This window comes from Ambystoma mexicanum, chromosome 1p, assembly GCF_040938575.1.
Source record: "Ambystoma mexicanum isolate Mex_15411 chromosome 1p, UKY_AmexF1_1, whole genome shotgun sequence".
Taxonomy (NCBI): domain Eukaryota; kingdom Metazoa; phylum Chordata; class Amphibia; order Caudata; family Ambystomatidae; genus Ambystoma; species Ambystoma mexicanum.
Window position 1 is genome coordinate 1,491,643,290 of NC_090921.1, and position 22,781 is coordinate 1,491,666,070.

General features: G+C 48.9%; 1 protein-coding gene across 7 annotated transcripts in view; it reads left to right on the forward strand.

Annotated features, from left to right (window-relative positions):
- LOC138456334 (dnaJ homolog subfamily A member 1-like) overlaps positions 1 to 22,781 on the forward strand; it is a 972,900-nt gene that overhangs the window by 246,345 nt on the left and 703,774 nt on the right. For 3 of the 7 annotated variants that reach the window (XM_069607171.1, XM_069607168.1, XM_069607169.1), the window contains one exon: positions 18,791 to 18,909. The exons of the other annotated variants lie outside the window; for them this stretch is intronic. The gene's annotated coding sequence lies outside the window, so the exon portion shown is untranslated. The remainder of the gene's footprint in view (positions 1 to 18,790; positions 18,910 to 22,781) is intronic. 7 annotated transcript variants of the gene reach the window in all.

The following is a 22,781-nucleotide window of genomic DNA, read 5'->3' on the forward strand; positions in this document are numbered from 1 at the left end:
GGACGAGCACTCGAAATGTCTCTACTGCCTTCATGAGGACAAAACGCACGTGGAGAAGGACTGCGTTTTGCAGGAACATGTCGGAACGGACCATCAGGGACCGACGCCCTCGTCTCTCCAACTGGCTGGAAGGAAAGATCCGTCAGGTGAGAAGAAGTTGTCGTCCGAGCGGTCTTCCAAGTCCTGTGAGGGTGCCCCAGTGACGGGGGCCGAACAGAAGGCAAAGCACCGCGAGTCCGCGGGCAACGGGAGCGCCGAACGGTCGGGCTCTTCGGCTACCAGGCAGGCTCGCCTTCCCCGGCACCATCAACCACGAGCCAACGCTCTGGTTCGGGGAAGAGGAAATCCGAGAACCCGGGTAAGCTTCTAGAGAGGCCCCGGTCGATCTCGAAGGATTCAGCCGAGGGGGAGCGAGGTGGTGACCCTCCCCCCAAGGTGAAGGCCTCAAGCATGCCCAAGGTGGTGAAGGCCTTGAGTCACCCGGCCAAGGCCTCTATCGAGGAAGTCGCGGCAGCCCTGGCGCAGCCCGTGGAGGCTACACCAGTGGAGGCGACCTAGGGGCCCAGAGTCTCCCTGCCTCCGCAGAGAGAAGCCTCTTTCAGACCCATCGAAAAGACCCCCGTGAAGACCCAGGTGGAAAAAGACGGGGGGGCCGGTGGCCATTGTGGACACAGACACAGCATCCGAGGAGGAGCTGGTAGAAGTCTTAGAGGGCCTCGACGAGGGCGTTGAAGAGGCCCGTCCCCACGGGAGGGATCCCGATGAGGGTGACAACGAGAGTGACGGCGGCACCGGCGAGGGTCCTAGTCACCCGTCGCGCCCGGAGCCGCAGGATAACTCGGCGGCCATTTTGTTGGCAATACAATCCTTATGTTCGGAGATAAGGATGAGATTGCCCTTACCACTGATGGAGGATCCGGAACCAGGCTCGACGAAGGAACCAGAGCCGGGCCCGGTGGGAAGCCCCCCATATAAGAGAAGACGGATCCATCCAGCCCCACCTTTTCAGCCCTCGCGTCCTGCTCAGCCTTTACCCACGTCCCCCGTCCCTGGGGATGACACAGGAACGGGCACGGCCACGACGGGTACCGACGACGACGGCGGTGACGACGGGATAGAGCTCCCATCGCCAGCCCGGGCCTCCCCGTCCGATGAGATCGGATCTTTCCATGCAATGATAGCCAGGGCATCCAAGCTTTTTCAGCTCTGCCCCGAAGAGGAGAAGAAGGAAGGTTTCCTTTACCAACGGCGCAAGGCCAAGAGAAAGGCAGTCCTCGCCGTGCCTCTGCTGGATGACATCTGGGACGAGGGTCTCACCCTTCTCAAGAACCCGTCTACGACGCCTGCCAAGAGGGATCGGTACGAGAAGAAGTACTGGGTCCCCGACGCGGCCCCTTTGTGGAGGCCAAGAAGAAAGCGGGGGGGCATCGGCCTCAACGTCAACTTCCCTGCCTGACGGCGAAGGAAAGAAGCTGGACGCAATGGGACGACGAGTTATCTCGTCGGCGGAAACAATGATTAAGACGGCCAACGCCCTCACGATTGTGGCCCGCTATGACAGGGAGTTATGGTACAAGATCGCCCCCTGTTGGACTTCCTACCGGATGACAAGAGGGACGAGAAGAAGGCGAAGTGGCGTCGGACCACGCCCTTACGGTGGCAACGGACATTGCAGACACCTGTTTCCGCCAGCTAGGCAACAGCGTTTGCCTTAGACGACGAGGGTGGCTCAAGGCGACAGATTTCCACCAGGACGTACAAGCCAAGGTGTTGGACATGCCGTTCGACGGGAACAACCTGTTTGGGAAAACGGTGGATGAGTCCCTCCAAGCCATCAAGGCGGACACAGAGACAGCTAAGGCCCTAGGCGTTCTCCGGCAACGAAGGCCGTCTTTTCGGAGCATTGGATGCAAGCAGGGTGCCTCCAAGGGATTTGTCGGTGGCTCCTCTACGTACCGCCAAGCGGCCCGCTCCTCTTCTCAGGAAGCCTATAGAGGACGAGGCAAGTCGGGTGGGCCCCGCCGTCGTCGCCAGGGAGGCCAAGGCGTCCTCCAAGCAAGATTGAACCGAGAGCGGTGTCGGGGCCCCCACCGAAGCACCCCGGTGGGAGGCCGGCTGGCGAAGTTAGTCAGCGTGTGGGAGTCCATCTCCACTGACCGTTGGGTGCTGGACGCCCTGGCCCAGGGGCACGCCCTCGAATTTCTAAAAAAGTACCCCCACATTCCACCCGTGGCCAGGAAGGAAAATCGCGTCCCTCAACTGCTATTTGAGGTAAGGGCGATGCTCAAAAAAGGTGCCATCGAGCTTGTCCCGAAGAGGCTCCGGGGCTCCGGAGAATACTCAAGGTACTTCCTCGTGAAAAAGAAGACAGGAGGATGGCGCCCCATCCTGGACCTGCGACGACTGAACAAGTACATCAAGGCACAGAAGTTCCGGATGGTCACCCTCCAGCACGTGCTGGGACAGCTGGAGGAGGGCGATTTGCTGTCGTCGTTGGATTTGGAGGATGCGTACTTCCACATCCCCATTCTGAAAGGACACCGAAAGTTCGTCAGGTTCGTGGTCCATGGACGGCACTACCAGTTCAAGGCCCTCCCATTCGGATTGAAGTCGGCACCCAGGGTGTTCACCAAGTGCCTCGCACCGGTGGTGGCACGGCTGCGCCTACAGGGGATCCACGTCTACCCCTACCTGGACGACTGGCTCATCCGAGCAAGGACAAGAGAGCTTGCCGTAGGCCACACAGCGAAGACCGTCCAGCTGCTCACGGACCTGGGATTCTCCATCAACTTTCCCAAATCCCACCTGGTCCCATCACAAGTCGCACTGTTTCTGGGAGCCAAGCTCGACACAGTGTCGCGTCTGGCCTCGCCGTTGGAGGAAAGGACAAAGGCCATCCTGGGCAAGGTGCAGCGTCTGCTGGCCACGGACGTGGCCAGGGTGAGGTCCATGAAGTCCCTCCTCGGGATGATATCCTCCTGCATATATCTCGTGCGCCTGTACAGGCTTCGGATGCGCCCTCTGCAAGAGTTCCTCGACTCCCACTGGATCCAAGCAACAGGCAGCTTCGAGGACAGGATCCAGCTCAACAAGACCTTCCGACGAGCTATCCGGTGGTGGGGCACCCACGCTCATCTGACGGCGGGCACAGACTTTCATACCCCATCCCACCAGATAACGATGACGACGGATGCTGCCCTGGAAGGGTGGGGAGCGCACACCGGAGAACTTCATGCGAGAGTCCTTTGGTTCCCGGAGGACAAGACGCTCCACATAAACATCCTGGAGCTCCGTGCAGTGTTCTGGGCCCTCAGGTCCTTTCTCCCATCCCTCAAGGGCAAGGTGGTGAGAATCTTCACTGACAACACCACCGCAATGTTCTACATCCGGAAGCAGGGAGGAACCAGATCCCCAGCCCTCTCCAGGATCTGTGGCATTGGGCCCTCGCCCAAGGGATGTTTCTGGTGCCCTTTCATCTGGCCAGGATAAAGAACACCATTGCTGACTCACTCAGCAGAGAGCTGCGCTCGTGCCACGAGTGGGAACTACGTCAGATCAAGTGGATCGACTCTTCCGACAATGGGGAAAACCGCAGATCGACCTGTTCGCGACGGCGACGAACTCCAAGTGCCAGAGGTTCGCCAGAAGATTTCCCCAGCCGAGGAGCATGGGCGATGCTTTCTCGTTCCCCTGGGACGGCCTGTTCCTATATGCGTTCCCTCCGTTGCCGTAGCAGCTCCGACTCGTCAACCAGCTCAAGAGGTCCCGGTGCAGGATGATACTAGTCGCACCGGTGTGGCCGAGGCAGATCTGGTTCCCGGACCTTCTGGACTTGTCAGCGTCCCCACCAGTCAAGCTGCCGACGGACGCGGATCTTCTCTCCAGAGAATGAGGCGCCATACTTCATCACGACCCGGAGTCGCTGAACTTGCAGGCCTGGCTCCTGCAGCACTAGAGTTTGGAGGGTACGATATCACGGCTGACTGCAGAGAGGTCCTTGCAAAAGCCAGAGCGTCCTCAACTCTCAAGTGCTACGGACATAAGTGGAAGAGGTTCTCGGTCTGGTGCCGTGCACAGAAGATTAACCCATTACGGATTACGGCCCCTCAAGTGCTGCCGTACCTACTGTCACTGGCCAAGGCTGGACTGGCTCACGCCTCCATCAAGATACATCTGGCTGTGATCTCCCGATACACTAGAACCACAGGACGGGCGTCCTTGTGGTCCCATCGCCTGGTGAAGGAATTTATGAAGGGACTGTTACGATCGTTCCTGCCGGTGAAGGCTCCTGCCCCGGCGTGGGAACTCAACGTGGTGCTGACCAGGCTCATGGGGGCGCCATTCGAGCCCCTGCATTCGGCACTGTTGAAATTCCTGTCGTGGAAGACTGCGTTTCTTGTGGCCATCACCTCCACACGGCGAGTGGAAGAGATCCAGGCCCTATCCTGCAAGCCTCGATACTTGACTTTTCACGACACAAGGGTGGTGCTGAGGACGCACCCCTCCTTTATGCCCAAGGTGCCGTCTGACTTCCACCTCAACGAGCCCTTGGTGTTATCTGTTTTCTTCCCGTTGCCTTTGTCACCGGCCGAGAGGACTTTGCACTCGCTGGATGTGGCTAGAACGCTGAAGTTCTACGTGGACCGCACAAAGAGTTTTCGGAAGACGTCACAGCTTTTTGTGAACTTTGGACCTGTGAACCAAGGGAAGGCTCTCTCGAAGGCTTCCATTTCCAGATGGCTCTCTGGCTGCATCACGCACTGTCATCGGTTGGCAAACCGACCGTTGCTTGGCCGTCCGAGAGCCCATTCGACCAGAGCTATCGCTGCTACCACGGCGTTCTCATCTGGTGTGCCCCTGCTGGACATCTGCAGGGCTGCTACGTGGAGGTCGAGGCACACCTTCACGAGATTCTACTGCGTCGACCGGGATTCCAGGGAGGTGTCCAGGGCGGCCAAGCGGTGCTGCGCAACCTGTTCGCCTAAGGTGAGCCCGGTGAGGAGGTAAGAACTGCTTAATGTTGAGTTTTGATGTAATGCTTAATGTGGAGCCTTTTTTCCACCTCCCGTTGGTTGTGCATGTATGTACTGCTATGTATTCTTATATTCATGAGCATGTGAATCCATGCCAGACCCCATGCTGGAGAAGGAACAAGTTACTTACCTGTAACTGTTGTTCTCCTGCATGGTTCTGGCATGGATTCACATGCAAACCCTCCCTCCTACCCCTCTACGGCTCTTCACTTGGTCATACTGCCACTTTGCGTGCTATCAAATCTGAAGATGGCTGCCAGAGGCGGGGTTTAGGGAGAGAGCAGTCATTGGCTGGGGGAAAAGTATGACCCAGAGACCAGTGATTGGTACTACTGAGAAAGACAGATCAGAAACGAAACTGATACTGATTTTTTCTTTACCGAGGATTCCCGGCCTGACGACGGGGAATATTCATGAGCATGTGAATCCATGCCAGACCAATGCTGGAGAACAACAGTTACAGGTAAGTAACTTGTTCCATACCCCTACTCTGTATCGAGCAGGTGAATTCTTGGTTAACTAGTTATGAGATCTTTAAAGTTAAACAAAGACCCAACAACCGTTAACCCAGGTCTCTCGTCCCTCAGAAATTCTCTATGCATATGTACAATTAAATTGAAAGGAATGTTTGGATGTCTTTAGTCACAACCGCACATTTCTTACATTGCAAACACAGCCTGAGCTCTGGCTTTCTTTGCAGCGCTATTTAAAATGGTCCCCTATTAGTCATCCAGTTAGATATCCAACTGGACTAGCGAAGCATGGGTACACTGTCCAGAGTCTGTGGAGCTTTGATACATCTCTAAAATGCCATCCGGTGAGAGAGATTCCCTCAAAGTTGATATACGGGAGTATTTGCTTCTCAAATACCACTTTGATAAAATCAGACAGTAGGTTCTCAAGAAGAAGGTAAAAACCAAGTGAGACACGGGCAACCTTTCTGGAGCAAGAATTGACCTTTGAGGAAATACAGTCAGTGTTGGGCATACAAAGCCAATCAGGGAGTGGTTAGAAGGAACCTCTCAGAGGGTTTTCCCTAGACTTGAAAAGGGCACAGGATATAGTGTTGATATTGTAAAGAATATGATAAAAGCTGCTGCAAAACAATGGGCAGAACCGGCATTAGGTCCCTTGAAACCATCCAGAACTAAGACGGTGAACGAGAGACACTCCTTACATATAGCAAAAGGTTTATGAAAAACCTTCCAGACGTGGCCAGGAGGATAGCTCGGGTAACACGCACACCTTGAAAGCAAGACGCAGAGCAACACAAGTTTGATCCCTGAGTCCGCGTTTTGCAACATCTGGGTATTAGGAGCATTATAGATAACCAATTACAATACCCCTAAAATCCTCCAAATCTCGATAGTGTTCTTCTGGATGGGGTAGCACTGCAGATGGACTCGGGGTCTTCAGACTCAAAGTAAGGGGAACATCACATTACAAACTGTCACTGCAGGGAAACCTCTAAGTAGTCTCACCATAATAAGGGACAGCTAATTGTGCTGAATGCAGAAAATAAAGCACCATTCTGGGCCTTGTAGTTTTAGTCAAGTTTGGCAATCTAAAACATGCTTTGCATGAGCAATAAACATATTTTTAATGCCAAGATAGTGTACAATAAGCATTCCTAGTAGCTGTCAAACCGTGCACACTGAAAGCCTAAAATGCAGTGACATGTGTAATATTCTTGTCAAATAGCCATAGATGGGTCACAAAGCGGTGTGGAGCCAGCTCCACACTTTAATAAACAGAAAAGTTTAAAGCAGAATGCCTTAAAACATGGTCAACCAATGTGACCCTTTTTGATTTACTCAAAATTCACACAGGACAATTGCATAGCTGAAAAGCCCATACACATCCAAAGCAGCATGTGTGTGCAATGTTGTGGGAGTAGCAAGCAAGCTAAAATGTATTTTAAAACAACACCTAGGCGAGCGTAAATGCAATAAACCTTGTATGGCTCGGCAAGCTTCAGAATTCTGTATTAATAGTCAGCAGAATTCCATAACAAACATGCAGCCAATCCTCCCAAGTAGCAGGCTGCAATCGTTTATGTAATATACAGCCCTCGTTAGTTAACCACGTTTGCACTCCACTATAGTTGGTAGAGCACGCCTCCCTCGTGAATCCCAACCGGAATAGCTGAATGCATTGAAAGGCCTCGAGTTATGCCACGGAAAAACGCAGGCAATCATAGCTATTAGTAAACTTACATGTGGACAAACGTGTTGTTGAAATGATACATGCATAAAAATGGAAATATAAAAACTTCCAGTGGAAAGGTGCTTCATGCAAGCACATTAAAGACCAGAACTATAGTGTATATAAAGTTGAATGCACTCACGGAAGGGGTTAACTAACTTTGTGAGCGCAGCATCACAAAGAATTAATTTGCTCAAGACACAACGTTCGACCTGTCGGCAAAGATTCAAGGCCGGCCGTAAATAGATAGTAAATTACACCACGAAGACCATGGCCATCTAAGCACTCTTGGAGCCCAGACATCTTTGGGGCTCCCCTCCACCAATCCAAAGGAATTAAGTGATCAAGAATATGTGCCCGTCCCCACCGCAATCACAACCCATAGGTTGATATACTGACTCACAGCATTAAAAATATGCATACTCCTTTGTCCTGTCCCCTTTCCTCCATACTTATTGGACATCTCTCCGTCCTGTGGGACGGGACCGGAGCACTTTGTAAAAAGTATCCACAGTTTTTTTTTTCAAAAATGTGTTCTTCCTCTCTTTGTTGTGCGGGGACCGGCACGCGGCCGTAACCCCGCCCACCTTGGCTCCGCATCGCCCACCAGTCCTTTTCTCCGCTCGTTCGGGACTGGACGCACTTGCATCCTCGGAAGATTTTCTTCCCTCTTTTCCTCTGGCTCTCGCTAGCGATCGTTTACTAGTCTGTCTATGTCGTTCAAACTAGACTTTCCAGATTGTTCATCGTGCCACCATCGTTTGGCGAGGGCGGATCCCCATCCTCTTTGCTTAGAGTGTTTGGGATCCGGATCACCGTTGAGACTCATGTTTTTACTGCGACTCCCTTTCGGTCCGGGCACTTCAACGTCGGTTGGAGCGGTGGGAGGAGGTGTTCCGACAAACTCCTCCTTCGCATTTACTGGCGTTCATCGACGAGAAGAAACAACGCCCGTTAAGTTCTTTACTTTTCAGAGCACCCTGGCCGGGGGATACCTTTCCAGGTTCCTCTCGGGCCGGGAGCGATGATCGCTCTGTCACCGGGGTTCGCCCTGAGGTGCCTGTTGGGCCTATTAATTGTACCAGAGTTTTCTCCGAGGATCTCCGTAAGGGGCCTGTGGATACCGGAGCACGCTTCGAGGCCCCTCCTGTGGGGGCTGTTTGTAGACCCAGTTCTACTGAATCGTGGGATACTGGGGCTCACTCTGAGGCCTGTCTGTCGGCGAGGTCCCTCTTTCAGAGGCTAAAGCTACCAACATTTCTGAGAGGCCTTGCTGGTGAAGGCTGTTTCTCACCGTTCCCGCTCTTGCGGCAACACCAGATCTGTTGAGAGGGCAAAGAAGGAAAGTTCTTCTTTTACCGGTAGTGCCGACGTCCTTCCTGGGAAGGCTAATTTGGCAGTTGGTATGTCGCAGAAACATTCCAGACCTCATAGTACCGGCTCTGCCGAGGTTCCTTATGTTAAGGCTAAAGTTAAGACCCCTGATCCATCGACGGGGAATCCTGCCACAGTTCCTCACGTGCCGCAGCTCCCTTCAGACGATGACAAAATGGCACCCGTTCCCGCCACGACGGTGGCGGCCATTTTGGGTGCTATCCCCACAACTACACCATCGGCCTCAGGTGTAGGGCTTGGTTCCTTGGGTGAACATAGAGTCCCTTGTGCACATCCTTATCGGCCAGTTTATGATTGGAACGCCCGGATGCCTCTTCCGCACAATGTTTCGTTGTCTGTGGGGTCGCCGCCGTTGATTTATGTGGACACGTCGGTGGAGGGGCCAGTTTGGCACCGTCCCTGGACTTGCTCACCTCATGAGAGGCCTCCTCGGGTTCCAAAGCAGTCCCCGGAGGACGCCTTTTTCGGTAAATTTCAAACGCTCATGCGTACCGACCCCAATGAGGGAATATTTCAAAGGGCTTTTCATGGAGATATGTCCGCCCGCGCCTCCGGCCCCACCTGTTCCTCCGGTGGTTCCGCCGGCGCCTCCCTTGCCTATGGTGCCTTCCCCGACTCTTACGCCTTTGCCCCCATTGTCCCCCATGGACAAGGCAGCGCCCGACACGGCTCAACAGGATCCTGACCTGTCAGATGACGCGCTAGGCGATCAGGACAAGGACCTGCCCCACCCTATTAGAGCTTTTCATGACCGGGTACTGGACATGATGTGCTTCTTAGATGTTCCGGTGCCCGAGGCACCCGCTCCGCAGGAGGGTGTGCTTTCTGGGGTGTTCACCCTGTCTCCTTTGGAGCGTACCGGCCTGTTCTGGCCGAGGTCCGCAGGGTATGGGAAAAGCCACACTCTGGACTTTTTGTCAATAAGAAAATTGACGCGAGATGCAGGCTGCATTCTTCGGAAGAGGTGGCCCTGTCATCTTGTCCGCCCCCTCATCCACAGTGGTGGCTGCGGCCACTTTGCAGTCCAGGCCTGCAGCATCCTCTTCCACGACAGCTACGCAGGTTCTGGGAAAGGAGGACAAGCTCCTTGACTCCTTTGGGAGGAAAATCTTTGCCAACTCGGCCTTGCAGCTCAGTCAGGCCATTGCCGAACTGGTGTTGGCGTAGGCTAATATGCGGATGTGGAAAGGTCTGTCGGAGTTTGAGGAATTTATCCCGGTCGAGAAGTTGGAGGATTTTAAGGGTGGTTTATCTGACGCCAGGGTCTTGGCCCAGGATCTCCTGGAGGCTGCGGCTCATCACGTAGGCACCTCGGCTCGGGGCCTTATGCTGGGGGTTGATACCTCGCGGCAGACGTGGCTGCATGCCACTAAATCCTCAAAAGAAGTGCAGGACAAGGTGTTGGACCTTCCGTTTGATGGTAAGGAGCTCTTTGTCTACAACGGATGTAGAGCTTACCAAGACGAAGGATAGCACTCAGACAGCTAAGTCCTTGTCGGTCCTGGTTAAGACCCCTTTCAAAACCCAGAGACTGTTGTTTGACCCTCCTCTGGCTTTAGGGGCTTCCTCGACCGGAAATCTTGCAGAGTGGATACCCCTTTGGGGAATAACCGCCGTAGGCAACAACAAACTCGGTTTTTCTCCCGCTCCTCAGCCTCCTCCTTAGGTTCAGGTGGTAATACCATTGAAAAACCTACTAAATGAGGGTTCTCCGCACTCGCACGAGATCCCGGTGGGAGGACACATTGCGTCTCATTGGGAGGCGTGGCAGACCATCACCGAAGACAGATGGGTCTGGTCAGTCGCTCAGGCGGGCTTCCGCTTACCCCTACCCCACCCCCAACCCTCCTTTTCAGCTGTCGGGTTTGCCCTCCCTCAAAGCCGAGGTTCAGAAACTTCTGGACCTCAGAGCTGTGGAACCCATTCCCCTCGGGGAGCGAGGGGAGGGCTTCTACTCCCGGCTGTTTACGGTGGCCAAACCCAACCAGGCTGGCCTGCGCACCATCCTAGACCTTTCCCAGTTCAATCTTTTCCTACCCCAAGAGAAATTCAAGATAACGCCCAGCCAGATACGGTCCTCCTTGCAGATGGGCGATTGGCTCAGTGTGGTGGATCTTCAGGATGCGTACATGCATATCCTGATTTGGAATCCACACAGGAGATCTCTCTGTTTTTCTTTGTGAGAGGAGCACTTCCAGTTTCGAGTGCTTCCTTTCGGCCTCAGTTCGGCGCCGCGTGTCTTCATGAAGATGATGTCGGTGATTGCGGCCTATCTTTGTCTGCAGGGTATCCATGTGTATCCGTATTTGGACGATTGGCTCTTACGCAGCCCTTGTCCGTTGAAAGCAGCGGGCAATCTTCAGTCTCTCCTTCAGCTCCTGTTCCAGCATGTCGGCCTGGTGGTTCCAGAGGCTTCTGGGCCTCATGGCCTCGTGCGTGTTGGCTCTTCCTCTTGCTCGTCTCAAGATGAGGCGGACCCAAATGGCTCTTCGGAGTTCTTGGCGTCAGGCTGTGGACCCGGATTCCAAGCTAATGATTCCGGCTTCCATGAGAGTGGACCTGGAGTGGTGGTCATCTCTCAGCAACCTGTCGGTAGGTGCAGGGTTTCAGGACCCTGCCCCTACGGTGACAATCACAACGGACTCCTCCCTCCTGGGGTGGGGTGCGACGTTAAATCTTTTTCAGGTTTCAGATCTCTGGTCGCCTCAGGACAAGCTCCTCCACATAAATCATCTAGAGCTTCTGGCGATCTTCCTAGTGCTCAGGGCGTTCAGACCGATCATTGCCAACAAGGTGGTCCGCATATGCACGGACAATGTGGTGTCGATGTATTACATCAACAAACAGTCCCCCCCCCCCCCCCCCCCATGGACCTGTCCATCCAGATTTAGGAGTGGGCCGTGCCTCATGGTATTTGGCTGCTTGCAGTGCACATCCTGGGCCAGCTGAATGGCACAGCGGATGTCCTCAGCCGGTGGACCGTGGTCAGCTACAAGTGGGAGTTGAAGGCGGAGGTCCTCTCATGGATTTTCTTGCGTTGGGGCACACCGTAGGTGGACCTCTTTGCTATGGCGGCAAACGAGAAGTTTACTCAGTATACCTCCAGAGGGGGGCTGGGAGCCTCCTCTCTGGGGTTTGCTCTCGAGATTCCATGGCACAACATGAGAGCTTACGCCTTCCCGCCTCTGCCTCTAGTCCATTGGGCAATTTGGAAGCTGAAGAACTCGGTGAACTGTTCCCTCCTACTCATAGCCCCGTGGTGGCTGGCCAGGTTTTGGTTCTCAGAACTTCAGCACTTGTCGATGTGTCCGCCGATCAGGTTACCAGTGACCCCCGATATTGCTGTGGCACCACTCCCCACAATCGCTCAGCTTGGCGGCATGGTGCCTGAGTTCAAGTCTTTAGAACATCTTAACTTGTCTGCGGATAACATGCGTATTATCCAGGCAGCTAGGAAACCCTCGACTAGGTCCCAATACAGAAGTAAATGGCTCAGGTTCTATCATTGGTGTTTGGGAAAGTGGTTGAACCCAAGGGAGGCTATGGTTGACACGGTGCTGTCCTTCGTATCCTTCCTAGCAGAGTCGGGTGTTCACGTTCTGTCATGTAGGACTTGCCTTTCAGCAGTCTCTGCTTATCTTTCTACGGACCAATGTTCTTACTCTGTGTAATCCACTGGTTAAGAGGCATTTTGCAGGCTTGACACGCCTCTACCCTCCAGTTCGTACTTCGCACCCGCCGTGGGATCTAAATGTAGTCCTCACGGCGTTGTGCCATAAACCTTTTGAACCCATGGCCAAGGTGGACCTCAAGTCCCTATCCTGGAAAGTGTCCTTTTTGGTCGCTGTTACGTCAGCAAGGCGGGTGAGTGAGCTCCAGGCCTTGTCGGTGGAGCATCCCTTCTTGGTCTTTTACAAGGAAAAGGTAGTCCTACGGACGAATCCTGCTTCCCTGTCGAAGGTGGTGACTGAATTCCATCTGAAACAGTCGATCTCCCTTCCGGTCTTTTTTCCGAACCCTACCTCTGAGGCAGAAAGGGTTCTGCATTGTCTCGATGTCAGAAGGGCTCTTAAGTTCTATCTGGACAGAACATCCGAGCTTAGGAGTTCTTCTCAACTATTTGTGACTTTTGGTAACCCTCAGGGTAAGCGGACGTCTAAGGTGACTATTTGCCGGTGGATCGCCGCCTGCATTACGGAGTCTTTCACCGTCCAACGGCTGAAACCTCCTAAAGGTATTCATGCACACCTGGTGCGGGGCAAAGCAGCCGCGGTTGCTTTTCAGAAATATGTCCCCTGGGAGTCCATTGCTAGGGCAGCTACTTCGGCCTCTCCATCTGCTTTTTGTAAGCATTATTGTCTTGACATGAGCTCAAGAGCTGATGCTCAGTTTGGTCAGGCTGTGCTGAAGAACCTTTTTCAGTAATGGGTATTTCCATCCACCCGTAGTTCCTGTTAGGAGTGCTTGGGAATCTCCCATAAGTATGGAGGAAAGGGGACGGGACGTAGGAGTATAACCAGGTTACTCACCGTAGTGACCACCTTACTCCTAGTCCATAGTCCCCTTTCCACTACGGTGAGTAACCTGGTTATTTTTACTCCCTACCCTCTTCATTCTGGCTCTAATCAGAGTGATAAACATGTACATTTTGAAGGCCAACATTAGCAGCCTACGAAGAGGTTACTTCTGTTCTAGCATAGATTCAGGAGACTTTATCAATAGAATCCAGGAAGGTATGCAGCCTGTAGTATTAATGCATGACTGTATGTAAAAGGTACATGTAACCCAGAATAGACGGAGAACTCAACATTTGCTGCCTCACAGAACGCAAACGTGATCAAACATGGATAGAGTAGACCAATTGGTAGGAAGGAGAAAGCTACACATACCGTAGCATGGATAGTGGATGCAGATTAGAAGCTACCAGGAAGGTGTATGTATCCATACAGAATGAGATTAGAAGTGGGACATGGTTTTCAAATATTGTTGCCGTTAGAGATCAAAATGTGCCTGTGGTGTGCAATATATCAATGCTTACTATTACAGTGGAAGCAACACTATAGCCAGTGAAACAATGAGTGAGGCCGTTTTGAAGGTCATACCCTGAGAAGGAAATCTCTCTGAAGGGCTGAGAGTTTTGAAAGGTTTAGGGACTGGCATTTCGAAAGGCTAGGCAATACAAGATTAAATTAGATGCCCAGCATTGCACACACTGGTTAAGGGGTGAATCTGGAATTTTGCAATTTCTGCATTTCAACATGTTCATTACCAGTTCTTACCATGAACTAAAATGATCTTATTTTATAAAACTGACTTGGAAAGTACACCAATCACATTACCAAACTTGACAATTTTTAAAAACAAAATATAGAAGGGGTAACACAGAATTATTCTAGCTTCATTCTCTCCATCAAGATATGTATACAAATACCAGCATACCAATCTGTGTGATTTAACAGATTTAATATGGGTTGGTCTTTTGTATTGTAAAGCTTTACATAGTTCCAAAACACTGGCTTGTTGTCATTTATAAACGGGCAGAAAAACCTTTGACCTTTACAAAAATGCAAATAGTTTTTTGTGTCAAACGTGCAGACTTTAAAATATGCTTGCCCGAGTCCTGCACCATCTGGTAAGCTCCCTTCTGTCTACCACCGCTTCCACTCAAATATCCTACATAAGAAGAAAGATCAAGTAATGGGCTATACGATTCCACCAGCATGCGAGGAAGCAAACTTCACAGAAGACAGTACAGTAATGTACGAGATATTAGATGATATGACTGTATTGCCTGGCGGCAAAGCCAGTATACAGGCATGAATGCTTTGGTTCCAAATTTGGATACTTATTCATCTCTTGGACTAACAGTTTGTGCTCATCATTGGAGATGATTGCCTAGGTTATACAACACCCCATCTGCACAAACCAATTTCTAGACCTTCACCATAAGGATGACATGTTCGTTTTTATAGCAACCCCTATCTGGTGCAGGTACATTGCTGGTAATAGCACCTGTTGTGCTGCAAGACCAATTACATACACAGCCAGGTTTATAAACTTCAGACATAGGAAAGGCTCAACCAGCTTTACAGGAATGTGCTATTCTAATCGTGTATAGGAACCTATATCTATGCAATGAGTGCTTCACACTGAGCTAACTTTTGAACCATTGTGGTTCTCAATTTACCAATATTCATTTCAAATTTGGCTATTGCACATGATCAACATAATTCCCACAGGAAGAAAAGAATGCTACAAGAGTTGTGCTGCAAGGAACTCACAAACTATATATACCACAGTGAACACAGAAAGCATTACATGATGAACTAATTGAAGCAGAATGTACTTGCCAAAACAGACAGGCCATAGGTTAAGAGCCTCAGCACCACACTGTAAAATATCCTGATTTGCCCCTTTTGCCCTCCCATAAAAATGTCTCTGAGGAAGACCAAGCAGTGTTAATGCAGAAAACGGCAGGAAAGAAAAACATGGGAAAATCGCTTATTAAGCCAAAAGGCTACTCGGCTCTTGCACTGTGCTAATGCACCAGCTGCTATGAAACTCGGCTGAATGCAAAGTGAGACATCTATGGTTATATGGCCCTAGAATTCCCTGTAGGATATTCACACGCACAATGTTTTTTCTCCATAGCACTGAAGGCCATTGTACATACACTACACTTTGGATACACAATAAAAGGTCAGTTGTTGAAGTAAACCAGACTGGCGTTTCAGATTAAAGCAGCATCTTCCACATAGCAAGTACAGGCTTGCTATATGAGCATCCCATTAAAATGAGGTAAACATTATTATTACTTCATTCTTATCCCGCGGGACATGCCCGTGGGCCTCAGGACGCACATCTTACCTAAATCAATAATGCACACCCATAACATGTGAGCCCTTAGTTAACGCTGCACAATACTGCATAAAGTCCTGCACAAACAAAATATGATTTCGAATTGCACAGTCATAGTGCACATGGCATATGAACCATGGCGATACATGCACATTGCATTTCAGATGCAGACATCGAAGTATCATTATTTTCCCACATCTGAATATTTATCATCAAGGTGTGCATTTATGTGGAAGCAACCACCCAGTGGTCAAGCCAACATGGAAGAAGCATGTACCTCTCATGTATATACATGGCAAAATAACAACTTGTGTGAAAAAGAGCTGGTTAGGTTTGAATACCAGTCAGAAATGCTAATAATTCTACAGAGTAGATGGATAAAACAGCAGAATTGCTTGATATAGTTTATTTATATAGTCCCTATACACAGTGTTTCAAAGCGCTTCAAGGCAAGGGAGGGAACAAGGGAAACTAGAGTGACATTCTTACAGGCCATGAAGAGTAAGGATGTTAAATTAACTATCGTACTCGGCCTGACTTGCCTGGCATGCTGAATGTGGATAAGTTCATTGAGTAACAAACATAACATATTGAATATGGCACAGAGAACTTCACACAGAATGACATGCAGCTTGTACATGTGAAGGGACATGTTACATGCTAAGCTATATTGATGTTGAAAGTAATGCCTAGTCGAAGTATGCTCTGGTGCTGAACAAGGCAAGTGCTAGATCTTGCTATTCTGTTGTCTATATGTTATCCATAGTGTTTAGGATCTGTTATGTTTAGAACCTGTGGTCATTAATGGAGGTAATATTTTGCTGAGCTTATTATGATCTCAGTTATAAAACACTGGATATGCAACTGGGATTAGTTCTGCTTAGATTTGAGGTCGGTGGACAACATCCGGAATGAAAAGCAGGTTTGTTTGAGCGCCTTGGGGCATCGATAGTGTGCAGTCATTAATTGCAAAGGCTTGTAAAGACTTTAACCCTGATTCATGGAATTATGTGCGTGTAAAACAGGGATTTGCGTGCCATTCAAACTGTACCTCACATGGGTGGGTGCACCTACCGGGGGAGCAAAAGGAAAAGGGGATGCGGGAAGGTAGGCCATGTGTTCTTTGCAGTGTTTAGGTGTGTGGATTCCCACGGGTGTCCTCTTTTGGAGGATATGCGGGAAGAATGGCACTCAAATCCCCATTTTACACGCAAATAATTCCATGAGTCAGGGCATTTAACTCTTAAAGTCCACTGTCTATTCACACACAGCAAGGACCACTTATTCAATTTAAGCAGTTGAATCAAAACCCACCACAGAAATGGGGTGCATTTAAGAATTGAAAGATTTTAAATTTTATTATGTGGGGTACATTTAAGACCTAAGGCAGACCCCCTACAACAAAAACTGCATTTCAGCAGTCTCCCAAAAATGTCTGTGCTTTTGTCAGCTAAGCATAAGGGGGCGAGATTTGAATATTGCCACCCCAAGAATAACTGCATTTGTTTTCCTTCATGTAAAACGACAGAAAATAACTTAAATGCAGAATGACTCTGCAGTGCTGTTCTGTCATTTCAAAAACCGCACAAGAAAATGTCTTGCATTCCAGACTGCATCGCACTGGTGACTCCTTTCATTTCCAGCATCACACAGTTGTGTCTATTTAAACACAGCCCTGCCGTGTATTGCAAGTGGATACCATCAAATAAAGTCCATGAAATGCAAAATAATTCTGTCTGCACAGCTTGGATTGACTTTTTGAAGTAAATCAACACTGCAAAGTACTTCAAAGGAAAGATTCTCTCCCTTGCATCGTGTCAGTTACAAAGAAACTATTTTCAGCACATGTGTCGAGAAACCGACCAGATCTGGGAAGAGCCTTTCAGAAAGTTAATGTAAAAGAAACCGCATTTTGTGACAGTAACGGGAGATAAAAAGGCGATAAAAAGAACACGTGTAAACCTGCTTTTGCAAAGCAGGAAAATGACATTTGTAAAATTAAATGTGAAATAAGACGGTGGCTTGCACAGAAACACAATTTTACATATGTGGAGAGGGCCTGCAAAAATAGGTGTATTGTGCTGTTTTTGTCCCCCAGAAGACAAATCATCCCAGCTAGACCCAGGAGGTTCTGTCAAACCAGTTTGACAGAGGGGACAATGTCGCACCTACCCATGAACAGATTCTGCCAAGGACATGTGCTCTGTTCTCTGGGACCTGATAGTGTGATAATTACAGCCTCCGCAGACTGCCTGGCAGAACTACCCAAGGACAAAGAGTGGGGGTGAAGCCCTGGTTTTTGCCTCATAGGTGTGAATTTTCTCTCCATTTATTCCCAGTATCCACAGGAAGACTTCGAAGGGTGGTCATGGAACCCCTTGAGCAAGCCAAGCCTGTCAAGGACATTTGGCTGTGGGGGGTTGAGGACTACCCACATCTGGAAAAAAATTCACCCATTGATTTGAAAGGGCTACTGTACATTCTGACATTTGTTTCAGCACCCTAAATAAGCAACAATTCAATTTTATGCCAGTATTTTATGTGATTTATTGGACAAGTAAAATAAGACTATTTGTGTCTTCCTGGCATGTGGTGGCATGCAATGGCAGTAAAAAGGCATTTCTGAGTGAAGCATAAATGGCGCAGACATAAACTTTGGGGAGAACATGACGGATACTAATATGCATATATGTAGCCATTTGCAGAATTTTAGCTGTTGTGTCTCCTGACAACTGCGAAAATTATGCCGAAGGGCGATGCAACATTGCTCAGAATTGGTGTTCAAACCAGACTATTCCTTGTAAAATATGGGATCTACCTATCTGATTTTTATGATGGTGACTATTGTAAATATTGAGTTTTGTTTCATAACTAATTTTGGTGAAAAATAGGCTTGTGAGACAATGGGAGTCATAAAATTACACACTCCTAAACTAAGGCCACTTCCCCTAAACCAATCGGCTCGTAGGGAGGTGGGGGCATCAGTAGCCTGACCTGATGCAAGGGGTAAGTCCAGGGTACGTCCGCCCATATTCTAAGAGTCCTATGATGTCACGCTGCCTATTTAAGGGGGTAGACACGGAGGCACATGATATTCAACATTCAAAATTCACCCTGCAAGATTCCAAGAATCCAGAACCAGGTCCAGAGGTAGCTGACCCAGATCCAAGCAGAATAACCTATCCAGAACCACATTCATCCCAATAATTCAGGGAGAAAGGAGGAAAGGCTGTTGACCCGTTTAGGAGAATTCAGAGACCAGACCTTTTTGCCCAGCTGATTTATCCCGTTGTCCACAGAGACCAGACTTTGCCCAGCTGTTACCTTCCAGGAGCCCAGCCGTCCCTGTACCAGATCCTAGGCCCCGCTGTCCAGAGACCCGGCTGGCTGTCCAAATGATCCAACTCAAGTGTTTTTTGTAAGTATCAACATCACCCCGCACCCTAAAACTGCATATCCTGCTCTTTTCCCTTGCATTTTGTTCAAATCCTATAGAAACCCCATAAAAACCCTAGTCCTTTCCTAAACCATCAGTATACTCAGTTTACCCTTTCTCTAGAAGAATCTGAGTCAGTTCATATTTGTTAGCATCTTGTTTTTCTATTTCTTTCAATCATTTGTGTAAATCCTTAGTATTATTTGTAATAAATTAATTCCCCTATTAGAAGGTATGCAGCGTGAGCTGGTTAAAATTGCAAATCAACCCCCTTGCGTGCAGTGTCTCTATTTAATAATATAGCCATTCAAATATAGTCTTGGTAAAACTAGCCCGTGTGCATCAAAAATGAATTTGCCCATGTCTTGTGTTTTTCTCTAAAAACTGATTTGCCTCTTTCCCATAAAAAACCCATATCATCCCATAAGAGTATCCCCTTTCCCTTCATATTCTACCAGTTCTGTACCTTTGTTCCCCATCACAAAAAACGATTTTGATTTCTAAGCCCATTTCCTTAGCTGTTTGCTAGTTTAAAGCGCAAGTGAAATAAGAAATTGCAATTCTGGCACGTGTGATTTTTGTTGCATGGTTTTCCTGCCAAAAGCGATTTTTCTCACCTGTCTTCATGTTGCTTCAGCACCCTGTCCAGTAGCTTGTAAGATTCCTTGCCTCTTTAGTACAGCCACCCGAATTTCTGTCTGATCTATCCTACTGCAAATGTAAACTGATCTACAAGTAACAAGTGCAATCCGCGTATGCTATTTTGCTAAATTTTAAGGTTTTCATTTTCTTCTTTGACCTCCCATTCTGGAGTGGTGGGCCGAATTTAAAAACTGATTTTTCACTCTTCTTGCTGACTCCTTGCCACTGCTTTCTATCCACACAGAATTTAGTTAGCAGGTGTTTGGGGAAGTGCATAACAGAGGTGCCATCCATGATTGTGAAAAAGAGTGATTTTGTTTTTAATTTCTGCATAAGGTTTCAGTTGATGTCAGAAACTTGTATTAATTGTATTATAACATTGTGCACTATATTGTCATCATACTGCTGATTGCTGCCCTAAAACTTATTCTGCTCTGATTTTTCTGAGGATTTTAAAAGAAATATTTCTTTGTTACACACAGAGTCCTAGTGCACTGCGACACAGGGTGTTTGTTAAGGTGGCTGTGAGACGGGTTGGGTGCTTCTTCATACCAAGAATCCAGGGTTCAAATAAAAATAAAAGGGCACGTTTATTGTGCGTCACCTTCAGTGTCAGTGGTAGAAGTCTCTGACCGGAGTGTGCCGTGGCATAAAACCTGTTGCAATTAGTTTTTCAAATCAACGAATTGGCATTTTTGCAATGTATGTTCAAAAGATAGTTGAATACCCAAGCACACAATTTGACCTTTATAGTGCGTGAAGGCCTCGAAATACACTGCTACCTGAGTGTAGTCTAAGGAACACAGCAGATGAGTGATCGTTGCAACAATTTACAGAACACATATGAAGCACTAATACTCATATAAAACAGGCTTCTGGATGCAAGTGTGCTGCATCTGTCAATAATCCCTTGTGCATGTGAAAGCAGCCACGTTCTAACACCCTCTGGTAAATTGTATTCTTTCCTTAAGAGAAATAGAATATCAAACCATGATGGTGGTTATTTTCAAATAGTATACAGGCATGCACCATTTAAATAAAGGTAAAAGCCAAACCTTCTTAAACTATCTCGTAAACTTTCAGTCAAGGGGAGATGGTGGAGATCCATATGGTCGTAAGGTCTTCAATGAGACAATCGATGCAAGCAATGCATTTCCTAGCATCTATATGGCCATAAAGTTAACTAAGGGCGAGCTTATTTATACATGGCACAATCATCTATATATATGTATATTTCTGAGGCTTGTGGAATCTGCTTAGATCACATGCTGTGCATAGGCCGACATCTAGTGGAAGCTGCAGAGTATTACAGTTGTTTTTTTCGAAAAAGGACGTTGGCAGAGCATACCAGTAATACTATCCCTAGTGTGACGTCCACTGTACCCATAGTCCTTCACGTGTCAAGGTCCCTCAGATTGTTTTTAGTAGTAAAGGTTAGGGAGTCTAAGAAGAAGACTTCTAAGACCCCCACATAGAGAAGGGTCACAGAGGGATAGGTCCCCTCACAAGGATAAGGTCACACATGAACAGGATTCCCTGTGTTCAGCCCTAGAGAAGAAGACACAGTTGCCTCCTGAAAAACATTTCACTCCTCTAGATAAAGGAGTTCCCTTACACCCTAGGTCAATTCCTAGCTCTACCCAGTGGTCCTGTGAGGATGTAGACAGGGTCATGAGAAGAATGAACCAGCCGCTACTAATGACGTGCTCGTCAAGGCAGCTGAGCATTTCCAAATAGCAACTCGGGATGCGCCACAGGACGAGGATTTTGTGGACGATATCTTGGGAGACAAGAAGGCTGTCTCATTCATTGCCCTCCTGCGGTCTGTGCAGCGAAAGATACAACCCTCGCTGGAGACACCTAATCAGACATGAGCTGTTAACCCCCACGTTGAGAAGCTCTTCAAACCTGCCCCATCCAACCCTCTATGTAGAGGACAGCTTAAGCCGGGCTCTCTGGTTGTTACAACAATGAGAAAAAGAGCAGGGACACCCCTGGCCTCCTCTGAAGCTCCTTCAGACAAGCTAATAACGCCACTCTTTTTGCAAGTTATGACTGCCATAAATGGGATGAGGTTTCGGCCTTGTCATCGGCCCTGAACCCCTCAAGTCACAATTTAGCTCTTGTGGCAGCAGAAGATAGGGCGGGTTCAAGCTGCATGTTGAAGACCAATCTTGACGCCGCAGATAATGCGGGATGGATAATCGCAGAAGGAACCATTATTAAGCGACACGCTTGGTTACGCCTATCCGGCTTCAAGCAGAAGACGCAAGCTACTCTTCTTAACATGCCCATAGAGCCTACCATACTCTTTGGAAAGGCAGTGGAAGACGCCTTAAAGACGGCTAAAGAAGACTATGATACACTGAAATCTTTGGGCCAATTGACCAATAAACCTACTGACCAAAGGGGTATTGGTAATTTTTGTCGCTCACACGGACAGAATTTCCCAAGAGGCTCAAGCTACAGTCTTAATCAAGGAACATCATGAGGTAACAGCCAAGGCCAAGTCTATCAAAGTTACCAGAGGGCTCCGCGCCGATCGCGTTGACTGGGGAGGGGCTCTTCCTCTAGAGGTGCTAACACACCTCCAAAACAGTGACTACCCCCTCCGAATGCCCTCCCATGCCTCTCCAGTAGGAGGCCGTATTTCAAACGTCACCCAAGCATGGGAGGGAATCAGCCCAGACAAATGGGTGCTGTTTACCGTGGCGGGCGGTTATTGTGTGGAGCTCCTCGAGCTACCCCAGAACCATCCACCGCGCTGGAAAATTCACTCCAAAGAAGACCAACACACCCTGCTCGAGAAAATCGGCACGCTGCTCCAAAAGAATGCCATAGAAGTCGTCCTGGCCAACCAGGTAAACAAGGGTATTTATTCAACCTACTTCCTCTAACAATGCGCCCAGTATTAGGCTTACGCCCCGCAAACAATTATGTCAAGCCACAAAAGTTCTGCATGACTACGCTACAATAAGTAATCCCTTTGCTAAAGCTGGGGGATTACATGGCAACATTGGATATGAAAGATGCTTATTTTCATATTTCAATGTTCCCAGCGCACAGAAGATTCTTGTGGTTCAAGATAGCAAACCAGCACTACCAATTCAAAGTGCTAGCCTTTGGAATAGCATCTGCACCAAGGGTATTCACAAATGTACTGGCGGTGGTGGCAGCGCACCTGCGCAGGGCGGCAATCCCAGTTTACCCTT